The sequence below is a fragment of the Schistocerca piceifrons genome, chromosome 2 (assembly GCF_021461385.2).
Source record: "Schistocerca piceifrons isolate TAMUIC-IGC-003096 chromosome 2, iqSchPice1.1, whole genome shotgun sequence".
Lineage (NCBI taxonomy): Eukaryota > Metazoa > Arthropoda > Insecta > Orthoptera > Acrididae > Schistocerca > Schistocerca piceifrons.
Genome location: NC_060139.1, coordinates 650,254,846 through 650,270,152, shown reverse-complemented (window position 1 = coordinate 650,270,152; position 15,307 = coordinate 650,254,846).

Genomic DNA, 15,307 nt, shown 5'->3' with positions numbered 1-15,307 from the left:
AGCATCACATACTTGCTTCAACGCATCTAGATTCTTCTCCCCCTCATCTAACTGATTATTAACTGTGGACAGACGCTCATTGATAACTGTGTGTAGCTTCCTCATTGCCTCTTTATTTCCCTTATCCATTGCCTCCAATCTTTCCTTACTATCTTTATCCATCGCTTCCAATCTTTCCTTACTATCTTTATCCATCGCTTCCAATCTTTCCTTAGTCTCCCTATCTCTTTCCTTATTATCTTTATCCATCACTTCCAATCTTTCCTTATTATCTCTATTCATCCTCTGTAAAAACAGCAGTAGCACTTTGTCATTTGCTACTTTCGACGCGCTCACCTCGTTCACCTGAGAAGCAGTAGCTTCACTGAGGGTGTAACGTCCCCTTTGAACAATTATACATAACTGTGCTTAAACTGACACACAATATTTTGTTAGCGCAACGCAATCTGACTTTTAAAATTCCCTACAAAAGAATGGCCCTGACTAACGTTAAACTATACCTTTCACAAATCACTTACCTCACAAAAATCTTCGCTGCTCAAGCTACTGCAATACAGCGAGCACCACTACTGCCAGCTAAATAAAAGATTCAAACTATGGAAGGCACTAACTACTGATAGGGATAGTTAGCAAATCAAAGATATTAATAGAGAACAAACAATGTATTTACCTTGATATCATCATATATAAATATAGCAGTTCATGACAAATTTCAAAACTCCGCCATCTCTCTCCCCACATCCACCACTGCTGGCGGCTCACCTCCAACTGCGCAACGCTATGCGCTGTTCACAGCCAGCTGCCTAACACTACAATGGCGAGTATTACAACAATGCAAAGCAGCCACAGACTGCACACAGCACAGCCAGTGATTTTCATACAGAGGTGGCGTTACCAATAAAAAAACCTAAACAGCCTACTTACATAGCCCCCATGCTCCCCACAAAAAATTTTACAAATTGGGTTGGGCAGTGGCCAATACAGATTTGAAAATTTTTTTTCATAATTACAATAACAAAGAAATCAAATGCACACACTTATTGATACAATGTTGGTCAAAAGCTAAAATTGTCTCACAGTCCATAAAGACAGTCCACATTGTTCATCACAGTAAAAATGCAGAGTTTTTCTCAAAGTCTGAGCAGTTAAAGAAAATGCACATAGAAGTAGTGGATTTCCATGCAGTCTTGAAGAAGTAGTGTTGTCCTTCCAACGGAAAGACAGTGCTGACTCTTGACATGCAGACAGGTAATGGGCCACAACAGAGCAAACCCACAGCAGAGTCACTCGACGTTTTGAAGAATATTGGTAGGTAGGTCATCACAGAACAGACCCACTGTAGTCCTGGTAGAGATTACGGTATTGGTGGGCCACCAGAGGTGCAGACCCACTGCAGGCCTTGTAGAAATAATGGTACTGGTGAGTCAGCAAAGGTGTAGACCCACTGTAGTCCTTGTAGAAATGGCCAGCAGCCATCTGTTGCGACTGTGCAGGTGCACAATCACCATCGAAGAGTCTTGCAGAGAATATAGCAAGTCCATAAACCACCACTTGTGCACTCACAAAGTGTTTGGAATTGTCCTTAGAACCACCAATGCTGTTATCCAGTCCCTTGCTGAATTATTAACACACGTGCAAACACTATCAGTCCCTACTTCTCACATATTGTCCATATACTATGACCAACAGAAACATGTGCAGTGAAATGTAACTAACAAGTTAATAATATCATGAACTGGTGACAATTACAATTTTATAACATAAGAATACAATAACAAAGGTACAAAACACATCATTAAAAACATAATAATACAGATAACGTTTGTAGTAATAGGGGCTTTACAAAAGAATAGAAATAAACATATACATCAGTGTTACAGGAATTATGACATAAGTAAATACATAAAAGATCAGAATAACTTTTGAAACATCAACTTTACACATGAGCATTAAAACAAAACAGAATTAATAATGTCTAACATCTTTACAAAGTAAATAACATATTATTAACGCAAATTATATTCGAGGATAACAGTATTCCTCATCATAGTGAATGTAGCTTAATATTAAAAGAAAAAAAAATTCTATGAAACTACACAGAGACAGGAAGAAAACAAATACACAAGGGTACACAAACACATAGTGGGATAACACCAATAGGAAAGGACAGGGTTCGTTTTCAGTGTAACATTTGGTACTGCAGTCCAACCCAAAACTTCATATATCTTTCCTCTTATTTCATCCTTTGTTTCCACCAAAAAAATTCTATCTAAGCATGCTTTCTGTGTTTATATGTTCACACATTTCTTACCTCAACATTTATTTCCAAGAAAATCCTACCTAAACCTGTTTTCTCAATGCATTTCTTCCAATTCATCGCAACTCATTCTCTTAGAGGCTACCCCCTCTTAAGCTAACTTAAATCTACTGAGCTCAGATGCTAAACTAAGGGACGAGGCAATGCAGCAGCACAAAATAAGTAACACAAACAGCAATGACCAAAAAATTGGAAAATTGCAAAGCAAGCTACAGTAAATCTAAATTACCAAGCAATGCAACATTACAACTAATATGAGCCAATGTGCAGCAACAAAAAAATAAATCTGGCTTAGCAGAGTAACACAAATTAAAGTTCAGTAGCACTATGCCTGGCAAACAGCAGCTTATATCTAAACATGACATAGCTCAAGCAGAAAAAATAGTACACTAAAGATAACAATGCAGATAAGGGAAATGTATAATCACATCTTAATGTCTAAGTAATTAAAGTGGTGCACCACAAGAAGTTATTCTACCAAAAAGTTACCAATTACTTGAAAAGAAAATTATGAATGCAGTTCCTGTGAAGGTAAATGTCATTTTGTGCTCCCTCATTTTTTTAAAAAAATTATTATTTACTCGATCTGTAGACAGAAAATATTTATATTAGTACATCTATAAAATTTTATTTTAACCAATGCTGCAGTGCAGCTAGAAACTAGATATCAAATGAAATAAGCAACTATGTACAAAGCAAAGCATAAGAACATCGTTCAATAGTCATGTGGCATTTCATAAGTAGTAAAATAATCTCTCATCTAGAAAGACAGTAGTCATAGTCAGGTGTGTAGACAAACTATTTCTTGTCATTTCATTAGGCATTTCAGTAAATATCAGAAAGTACGATATGTTTCCAAGTAATCAGCGTGTCGGATTTGCGATGCTTTCTCTAAAGGAATGACAATGGCCAGGATAATGGCCTTCCTTTTTTTTTCTGTGCTCTGAAAGGCACGCGCTAATGGCTTTTTCTCCAGGCGTCTGACACAGCTGGGTGCCCACGACGCATTACATGCAGGTGGTCACTTAATTTTCTTACGGAAATATTTACGACAACAGTTTCCGCTACAGTGGCAGTCTCATATAAAAATATTTCACAGGTCAAGAATTAGCGTTGCAAATCTGTAGAAAGAAAATCCTATGAATATAACGTTGTCCAAAAAATTTTCGCCGGCATTGTGATACATTCACGCATTTACACACATTTCATAACTCTTAAAGTACGATTCTTGGTTTCCAACATCCTTTTTCACAAGTCAAGAGTCCCTACCCACTATTCATTACTCCTTACCTTATTACACATATACATATCCATCGACACTCGTCAATATTTCGTCATTATAAATATGAAGCATAATCAAATAACTCATATAGCCTCAGCCTATTAATCGTAAACATACCTCAGCAGCATAATACACATCGTCGTCGTAAAAATAACATCATAACACCTCAGTCAAATCTCAAAATCGTCGTAGCTTCCTCCAATAATTAACAAAATTCTCTGCTCATGTCAAAAGTGTCATCTGCCTCAAACGTACTTTAAAAATCATGAATCCATACCAAATACATCATTCAAAGCTCTCATAGTATCACAATGGTTCCGAAAAAATATGAGCATTTCACAAAGTACAGACAAAATACAATTTCATAAGTGTGAAGTTATCCAACTGTGTAATTGCGTAAACATCTGTCACTGATGTAATAAAAAAAATTTATCTCTCAGTTACATGATCAGATAGCTGTGTAATTTGTGTGTTAGAGAAATATGGTACCGATGTGTAAAGTTGTATAAGCAAATACCATATTAGCTAGGGTTCCTTGTGGTTGCCAAACACATGGTACACAAAGTAGGCGTATACCCCCCTGAGGATTAATGTAATTATACCCTCAGGTGTTACAGATTACAGCAATAGAATGAAATATATCACGTAAAACTTTCTTTGTAATTCAAAAATCTTGAAAAATAAATGGCTTAAGTACAAAATCTCTCAAATGCGTGTCCTGTAGCGCTAAATGTGCGTCTTGCTGTAAGATAATTCGATGGAAGTGTCGTACTTATCGTCCTCCGAAAGCCAAGTTCTGCAGAAGTCAATGTACTTACCTCATGATAAACAAAAGTGAAATGCTTTATGTATAGATATCTTAGTTATTACGCTTATTGTTGTGGTGAAGAACGTACTGTGCTGTAACGTATTGTTGTGCTATGGAAAACCCTGTCTCATTGTAGCTATACTACAAAAGTTACTACTAAAACATGTTTTACTTTCCAGAATAAAACAGAAAAACTGTGCAGATATAAAACAGAAACACCGCAAAAGCAACATTGTATATTGTCACTCATTAGTAGCGTCGTGATAAAATCGTGTAGCTGTCACATAAACTAACCACTGTGTCATCTGGTATCTCAGAGAAAGTACTTTAAATCCAGAATATATTTTCAAGTAAACCAAAATGTTGCATTAAAATCTCATTAGCAGTACTGGTAAATGTTCTAAGTATGTAAGCCTTATAGTCGTTCCATAATCGTGCAACTAACAAGCAAGAATGTACACACACAATAACACTGTGACGTCTGTTCACTATAACAATGCATTCGTCATTTCTGTTTCAATAAGTTCTCTTGGTTCTTGACTGTATATTTAACTTCAAACATTGTTGCATGTTAACAGATTCTAAGTCTGACAAGCATACTAGTAATGTAAAGTGAAAAGTTTTATGGCAAAGACAAAGTTAAAAAGCAGATTATCTTTCAATAAACGGTTTTACATGTGAAATCTGGTGTAAACCTTTACTCTTCCTAGTACGCAGAGTTTCAGCTTCAACGCAATTATCATGCGGTATACGTCGTTAAACAATACTGGAATTTTTCTTAAGGTTAGCGTCTATGTCATTTTTCTCTGAGCCAGCCGGCGCAAGCGGCTGCCTGCGGTGCGAGTCATTGTCTGTCCCTTTGTTGGCGCGCGTCGTTATTGGGATTAGGAGACCTAGCTTCTACAAATTCACATTGTCGAAAGTGCCCTGCTCTGTTTGAATCCCGCCAGTTCTGATTCAATTCAGGTCTGTCGTTACGATCACATCGTCTGTCGTCATGTTGGTAGTTCCTGTAGTTTCTTTCTTGTCGGTTAAGTGGTGAAGAATTTCTCCCTGAATCGTAACTGCGCGCTGGACCGTTGCGTCTAAAGTTATTCTGTCTCCCGTAATAATAATTATTTTGGTTCCCATATTGTCTGTTTCTCTGATTGTCTCTGTGATAGTCATTACCGCGGAGAGGTGATCTTTCCCTGTAATTATTACTACTCTGCCAACGGTTGTCATACGGGTGGTGTCTGTTTTGGTCACGATTTGTGTTGTGAGAATAGCCTTGTCGCGTCCAGTTATTATCGAGGAATTGTGACGGATGTGACCTGTAATTGTTGTGTTCCTGTTTCCGCATTCCGCGATTGTCAGTGTCAATTTCTAATTCTTGTAAGAGTCCCTGAAATGCTTCAATGTCGTCTTTGCAACGTCCTGCCAAAATAATATGTGGTAAATGTTCAGGCAGTTTGATTAAGCAAATGCGGATGAGTTCTGAGGGGCTGTATGGGTTTGAAAGATACTGATTCTTATGCAACATGTCTTCAAAATATTTCATAAGACTGGAAAATTCAGATTGTTCGAAACGTTTCATCATTATGATGCTATGTTTTACCCGGTCTTGTGTGGCTTGAGACCAATATGCTGAGAGGAAGGCATGGTAAAACTCTCCTTCACTGTGGCAATCGTGAATTACCGATCGCATTCTTACAGCTGGTTCATTCTCCAAGTAGCCACACATAAATTCTAATCTGTGTTCTAACGACCAGTTGGGAGGAAAACAATGCGAGAATTGATGGAGCCATGCTTGTGGATGAATGTCGTTGCCAGAATTCTTAATTGTTTTGAATTTACGTGTAGTAATGAATAGCTTATAGTCAAAATCATCATGTCGGCGAGTCGCATATCGGTCATTGTTAGGTCGTGTCGGCCGTTCCATCTCAAAATTCGGTGCACACTGCCAATTTCTTTCATAACTTCCGAAATGCCCTGTGTTATTATATTGTGGCTGTTCCGTATTTCTGTGTCCCTCTTCCCGTATTGGGGCGCGAGTATCCTCTGAAATACGTAATTCTTGTATTACCTGTGTCAGCTGATCTTGTACTTCCCGGATTTCTCTTTTGTACTGTGTATTGATTTGATTTTGATTCTGTTTGAATTTTCTAATTTGTTCATACTCTTCTGTGTCAGTGAAGGCTACAGGTCTTGTGTCATTCAGATCATCATCTACCTTTGTAGATAAGTTAGTGACCTGATCCGAAAGTTCGGCTACTTTCTCCGATAGTGAACACATTTCCTCAGTGTGTTTTTCTGAACCAAGTTTCAGAGTGTCCATTTGTGTTGAAATCGAATCTACTGTTTCCTTTAAGTTTTCCTGAGTTTTTGCAAGTTGCGTAACCGAATCGGTAGATGCAACTGAGTCAATTTTAGCCCACAAGGTCTCATGATTTTCATGAACAGTGGTTTGCAGTTCTTTTATGGCTGCTTCGTGATTCTGTAATGCATTTTCATGCCGCGAAAAAATAGGTTGAAAATGCTCACGAATTTGTGTTTTTACGTCATTACAGACTTTTTGACATTTCGATTCAATGTTATGTAACTCAGTAGTTAAGTCTTCACGTGTTTGTTCAAGAGTTTGTTCCAATGAGTCTAACTTTTTAAGATTTTGTTCCACTGTGTCTAACTTTTTGAGATTTTGTTCCACTGTGTCTAACTTTTTGAGATTTTGTTCCACTGTGTCTAACTGTTGCTGTGTTTGTCTCTGGTGTTGTTCCATTGTGTCTAACTTTTCAAGCTTTTGTCCCATTTGTTGCATTAATTGTAATAACAATGCACTGGTGTCTGAAACATGTTCCTCAGTGCTTTTCGGCAGTGAATTTGCACCGGCAACATTCACATTTTGACAAGCGGAAAATGTGTCTTGACTCATTTGAAAAAACGGTGAGGACGCAAACCCTGAATGCACAGTATTTGCAAAATTGAGTCCTGTCATTTCGGATTCCTGAGGCGAGCTGTTGCCGAGCGATCGATCGATAATGCTTCCCTGTTCACTACCTGTTTCACTGTCTATACCATTATTTGACGCCCGCTCCATTTCCCTATGCACAGTTACCAAATTACTACTTTGAACGTCTGTTAATTCATTACACAGTGGTGCTGGCAAGCTACGCTCGTCGTCGCTATTATTTCTCATTTTACTTTGGAGCCTAGTGTTACGTTTTTCACACGCTATTATTGTCACAATATTTCACGTGATAACACAGAAAAACACAATTTGAAGATCAAAAATAAGAGAACACATTAACATAGCACTGAAAATAATATCTAGTTAATTGCAGCTGCGAAATACTTGGTGCAAATCTACATGCATGCCACAACTGTTTTACTGTACAACAATGAAAGACTGCAACTACAAAGGAGATTTTCTCTACAATTACGCGCTAGCAATAAACAATAGCTACACTAATTACACAAACTACAAGAAAAAAAATCAGAAGATTCCAGTGAGGTATCCTGGCAGGGTCGCCATATGTAACGTCCCCTTTGAACAATTATACATAACTGTGCTTAAACTGACACACAATATTTTGTTAGCGCAACGCAATCTGACTTTTAAAATTCCCTACAAAAGAATGGCCCTGACTAACATTAAACTATACCTTTCACAAATCACTTACCTCACAAAAATCTTCGCTGCTCAAGCTACTGCAATACAGCGAGCACCACTACTGCCAGCTAAATAAAAGATTCAAACTATGGAAGGCACTAACTACTGATAGGGATAGTTAGCAAATCAAAGATATTAATAGAGAACAAACAATGTATTTACCTTGATATCATCATATATAAATATAGCAGTTCATGACAAATTTCAAAACTCCGCCATCTCTCTCCCCACATCCACCACTGCTGGCGGCTCACCTCCAACTGCGCAACGCTATGCGCTGTTCACAGCCAGCTGCCTAACACTACAATGGCGAGTATTACAACAATGCAAAGCAGCCACAGACTGCACACAGCACAGCCAGTGATTTTCATACAGAGGTGGCGTTACCAATAAAAAAACCTAAACAGCCTACTTTCAAGGGTAGCTACACTTTCACTGCATACCTGACCTAGTCCCGGCTCGTCCGCGTCGTCGGGAAAAGCCCCCGTTTGTGGACAAAGCCCGCCATGTAAAGGATGACCTAGCCATGGTCTGCTGGCCAGATCAGCCCCTTCCGAGTGTTTGCCGTTCTTGCTCATTAACCCAAGGTCGACACCTACTTCCTGTTCCACTGCTAAATTCACCCCAGAATCACTCTCCTCCATGGTGACTAAACTTTTCGACTGCGACCTAGTTACTATGGACATTACGCAAAAAAAAAATTTACAACGATCTTCCAGCCTCGGACGATATAGCAATTAATTACATAAAAAAATAAAAGATCCTCACCAATCCATAAACAAACTGCAAACAAAAAAATTTTACTTCTTTGCGCTATCACAATACATCCCATCAAAAAAATCTTAACAGCAAACCCTAACAGCAAATATCCTGGCAGGGTCGAAATTATGAGAGGCACCCAAATGCCTTGCTCATACTGTGGCATCAAGCAGTCAGGCCGGCAAGATGAGTGGTCTGCCAGGCGAGTGGATTCATTCTTTTTTGTCAAGTAACATGAACTCTAGTACTCACAATTAAATTACAAATTATTCTCCTGTATGAATATTACGCAACAGAAACGGAAACGCAAACCTGACTATTAGTAATTTACACTACTCTGACTGTTCACTACGCACTGGCAATACCACATTTTCTTTTTTTTTAATTTAACGGCTTTTATCAACACATGGCCATCGCACTGAATATGAATGGCGCACACATTATAAATTCTGGATATCATGACAACGTACAATTCGAAGGAAAAGGCCACTAATGTTTTTCTTTTCACTATCTTATTTATTCTGATAAATTCTATAACCCAAACACACAAATTATTTAATGCTACAGTGCACTTTCTGGATAGGATGGTGGATCTTTTTTTTTTTATATCTCGCACTTCGACCCTCACAACCATCATCACGAAACTTTCCTCCAAACCGAGCAGTACAAAAGGAACATGCATAACCCACTACCTATGAATCTACCTTGCTACTCTCCCATGCTAACCACACATACTTAAATTACATGACATACACCACACTGAAACATGGAGTACAACACAAGGAATAGTCACAACATTATCACTTTCAGCTCTCCCACTTCAATTCGTATTCATCCCAGTTTCACACGACACTGCCCCACTTCGTAACTTTTCTTTCCTACTACGAACTCTGGAGGATATATGCACATCTTCTTGTGCAATGCAAGCCAAGTGGCGTTGCTGGATAGACGGCTGACTCACCTTGCTTCTCTCTCAGAGTATTATAGTTTGAATCAAGCGTCACACGGAAACATAACACGCAAAGTAATATTAAGAACATATTCATCACACACGCGAGTCCTCAACTGATACCATGGACGAGTACTTCTCTTTATCCTTTGTCTCATACACAGATTGAGACTCACACAGTACTCACCATGTGGAAGTACTCGTCTCTAATTTCAAGTCCTGCACATGCCATTTCTTAAATATTTCTTACTTATAGTACACACGCTAGTAATTCAGCTTAACTTAAGCACTCGGAAGTATTTCAACTTATTGCTACACGTGGTTTCATTGTGACCGTTGGTCACTTCCGAAGATTACTACAATCCCCTTAATATTATCTGCCTGACATTTAATTCTCCCCACAAAAGTTTCTGAAATAGAGAAATTATTATTCTAAACTACTCTTAAGTATTTCACATGCATACCACGCCTCCACTATTTTGTCCTTACGGAGCACGCCTAAGACAGGTCTTACCAACGCTAGATCCAGCGGCAGAGTGCTGAAACATGGCCGTTCTTCAGGTTCTCTCGCACCTCTGCCGAAGTGGGGGAGCACCTTGCTACCGTATTGGTCAGCCACATTTCAGGCGCTCAAAGCTCCGGTAAATTTCACCACTTTGGTTCCACCAAAGGTGGCCAAAGGATCGTCTCAAAGATGATCATATATTCACATTCACTATCTGCGGTTAGCAGACGACCATACATTCATTCATTTCACAGATCTCACCAAACTGGATGTAGGGATTTATTTTGTGGGAGTGCACATGTGATCAATTAAATAAATAAATTGTCATTCTTTCCCACACTGGTATCCGGCTTTGCTGTATTAATTGAAATTGAGTTATTATTAGAAAAAATATGTTGTTCTGACAAGAATAACGAAGAATGTTGTACCTATTTTCAATGTCGGGCGGTACTGTACCCTTTCAGTGTATGAGAAATCGGTTGGAAACTTTCCTCGTGTCAGCACGTTGTAGGTGTCGCCACTGGCGCCAACCTAGTGTGAATGCTCTGAAAAGCTAATCATTTGCATATCACAGCATCTTCTCCTGTCTGTTAAATTTCACGTCTGTAGCACGTCATTTTCGTGGTGTAGCAATTTAAATGGCCAGTAGTGTATGTATCGATTCAGTAGAAATCGTGCATGTAAAACCAGATAAATAACCGCTTGCATAGAGCCATCAAAGCACTCCTTCTTCCCACACAACATTTATGAATGAAGCAGGAAATAAGCGTAATATATTGTAAAATGTAAAGTACTCTTTGCCACGTAGTTCACAATGATTGACACAGGTGTTGTTAAATGTTCATCGTTGGTTTGTTGAGCTGTGGAAGTATCTTTACTGGAGTGATGAAGTCATGTTAGATAGTTTGGCACGTATATGAACATGTTTGTACTCAGGCACTGCCACAGAGCATAGAAGTAATTACAGCGGCCTTTACCGTGACGAAGGACCGGAGGCTGTGTGCGCTTGGGTAGCGCAGCGCTGATATTTTCCCTGTGTCTGCTTGTTTATTCACTGCTTTCTCTCGCTTTTCATCGAGTTTGCTTTAGATTGTTAGTTTTCAAGTTACTGCAAACGGCAAAACGCGAAACTAAACTTTTTTTACATACAGGCAGGACCAAAAGCGTCCGACCGTATCCGACAGTACACGATTGAAACACGTGCCTCGGCATCGTACAGTCGCGTTATAGTCACAGTCCGTTACTACTTCTGCGTATTCTTAGCGTCAGCTGAAATGGATAGTCCTCATGAAAATTTACATTATCGTAGAGTATGCTCAAATGGAAAAGTGTTGACAAGCGATGTAGTTCATTTCTGTCCAGAAGAGAGACGGAAAGTTTTGCTTCGTTATTAAAAAAATGTACAAACAGGAAATTTCTGGTTGAGAGAGAGGATATTGTAGCATGGTGCGCATACTTCTTTAGAATGAGAGAAAACGAGAAAAATGGGAAGAAACCTAAAGCTTTTATCTGAACTCCAATTCCAGTTATTAGATCGTAAAACAACAATTTCATCTTAATTTCATACACTTCTCTCTAGAATAATGCATTAATACACTATACGTTCACTCCAGTTATTAGACAGTAACACAAATTTCGTTTTATTTTTTTTTCTTTCCTGTGCTTTCCTCTAGAATATTTTAAAACCGAAAGTAGCGTTGTGTCCTACACACACAGCTGCATTTTGCGGCCGGCCGGTGTGGCCGTGCGGTTAAAGGCGCTTCAGTCTGGAACCGCGTGACCGCTACGGTCACAGGTTCGAATCCTGCCTCGGGCATGGATGTGTGTGATGTCCTTAGGTTAGTTAGGTTTAATTAGTTCTAAGTTCTAGGCGACTGATGACCTCAGAAGTTGAGTCGCATAGTGCTCAGAGCCATTTGAACCATTTTGCATGTTGCGACAGTAAAACAAGTGTTATTTTCCAGTTGTTCATTTCGGTTGTTTTTCTCTAGACGTGAGTTAACGTATGTTTGTTGCATTTTCTGTACTTATACGAAGTACAGTTCAGGAACTGGTTTAACATTTTGACTGAGCACAGTTATATCGCTCGTTGTCAATCGAAACAACTGCCGGCCGTAGTGGCCGAGCGGTTCTAGGCGCTTCAGTCTGGAACCGCGCGACTGCTACGGTCCCAGGTTCGAATCCTGCCTCGGGCATGGATATGCGTGATGTCCTTAGGTTAGTTAGGTTTAAGTAGTTCTCAGTTCTAGGGGACTGATGACCTAAGATGTTAAGTCCCATAGTGCTCAGAGCCATTTGAACCATTTCGAACCAACCAGTAGCAGAACATGTCAACAGTTCGCAGCGCACTCAGCTAAAACGGCAATTGCGAAATGAATAGGTTATAATAAATGAGCGAATAAGTTCAGTAATACAGGTAACATTGCTTCCTGAAACCAGGCAGCATATATTTAAAAAAAAACATACAGTCAACTTCATGAACTAATGACTTCCGGTGTCGTTTCATGTCATTAAACTTTTATTTCACTTCCAGCTGCGTTCTGTATCGGCGGCATAAGAAGAAGAGAAACGCGAGGCAGCTCCGCACTTCTCATAGCAGGTGGCAATAGCAGCGCATGTGGAGTGTAACTGGCATCCTCTTCGCGAGGTATCTCCAATACGTCTCACGTATTTTCTTGAGAATGAAAACAGAGATGGCCCTCCTTCCACCGTTAAAAACAATTACCATATGTTAGCTACATTTCGTATGCGGCAACCATGTCCGAAAACCCACCAAACCTAAACTGGCCGGCGTCTACATTTTTCACTACAAACTTTTCAAAATATGCGTGGTGTTGTACTTTACTTGCAAGTATCACAATAACTATATGCCGTAACGAAAAGAAAACAAGTTCATTATCAAGTTGGAATGCGTGGTGATAAGCTGCGGAAAAATAATATTTTTTTACCGCATAGTTTCCTCAAAATCGAATGATAAAGAGTGCATAGCGGAGAACACGCAAATCCCAAAACAATGGTTTTTATTTTTTTACGAGAAAACTAAAAGTTTTACTGAGAAACTAACTATAGAAACGGAGGTAGCTTTGCTTCATCTACGGAAAACAATTTTTTAAATGCAATTCGGACGCTATGATGTTTCTCTCTGTCTACCGCACGATACGTTTCACGTGGAGAGACCTGTTGTGGGTTCCCAGATAGTAAGGGGTTGCTCTACACGCCTAGCGCGACCCGAAGGCTGCTCCGTTTACTTGTGTGCTCTGTGGTTACTGCCTGTTCAACGGCAATCACTCCAATTCTTCTGAACATGGTGGAACACAGTGGAGATGATATGGTGACCTGGCTTGGGCCACCGTTAATTTGGTCGATAGCAGTCTGAACATGGAGTTCACGAAAATATTGTAGACAACTGCTTGCCTTTCGCAACAGTTTAATATTTTGTATATCAGTATGACAATGCTACTGTTCTTTTTAAGTGAGGACTAGTCGATCGTGGATCAGAGGAAAACAGCTGGACTGGATTGCTTGCAGCCCGACGTGAAAATCTATTGACCACCTTTAAGACGATATAACGCTGCAACTGCGCACTTATTCGTCCAAAAGCTAGGACCAACTGTTCGCCATACTGAACGATGAATAGGAACAAATACCCCTTTGAGTGCATCAGAACAAAGTTGAAAGCCTTCCCCAGTATTGAACGTTCCAGCAACAGCAACAGGAAGTGATACACGGGAATAATTATGTTAATTACGTGGTCGGTGCCTAAGGGACAAAAAGCAAGTGGGGGCCTGTGCACATATACTGAAAATAACGGTCTTCACGGATGCAAATCCGCCATCTAAGAAGATAGGATAATATTTTCCTTAAGAAACTGACGTTTCTTTTCTGTGACTACCAGAGCGCTGCATAAAAATCCTGCAGCAGGCCGCCTCTGGCGCCCCACGCAGCTTGGCGTTACAAGCGGAGGCTTATGTCATTTGGGCTTTAAACCGGCCCTGGTGACTACTGTGGTACGACATTTACTGGTGCGGGCAATAGGTACATGTTGTGTTCAGGAAATTTGTACTTCGAATTAAAGAATATTGAGCATACCTGCGATTATATTAATAGATGTTCAATAAAGTTATTGCACTGTTTTGAAAGGTTGAGTTACATAATTTATTTCGTTAACACTATGAGGAAGCTTTTTATTATGTGTAATAAGTCTACGATATATTTATACGTTTTTATTACTATCAGTGATTTGCATAATATATTAATAGCTCATTTCTCTTTTTTTCTAGGTAAGTCATGTTGACATCAATCAAACAAAAGCAGGAAATCAGTTTGCGTCATGCGCGAAAATAAAGAACTTCAAAGGTAAGATTGGTGCTTGCATATTGCAACGTATATGCTACTGGACCGCGAAGCGTCACCACAAAATTTTTGTCGTCGGGTAGCGGTGATCCGCAACCCTAGAATCGACTTCTTTCCCATTGCCGACAAGACCTCTTCAAATATCATACAAAGTCATTCTCTTAATTTGCATCATGAGCAGGTTCACTGTGTTCCTCGAAGCATGAAGTCTTCGGGCTGACACACAATTTGATACAGGAAATCCGACTGCGTCACCATTGTCCCTTAGCAACTGCAAGACAATAGGATCTTGACTGGTAATTCCACTGGGTGCCAGTCTGTAGCTACATAATCAACTAGGCAACTGTCTTTCCGTAGTCTTCCACTCATTATCACCCTTTCATGAGGATTAGAGTCATGTACATTAATATGAATAGCATTGCTCCTACCATCATTGTGGATGATGTGTACGTATTACGAAAACGATGAAACTACATAAACAAAGAAAGCACAACTGGTGGATGAGTTCTCTCGAAAGCCTATAAGTATGGGAAATATGCTTGTTGGACAATCGGTGACAAAGATTGTCTTGCCTTGACCATAACCATTTGACAGGTGACGAGGGTGAAATTCAGTGACCACATCATTACAATATTGTAGTGTCAATCAAACAACGACAAGCTTCATATTGTCATTAAACAAAGTG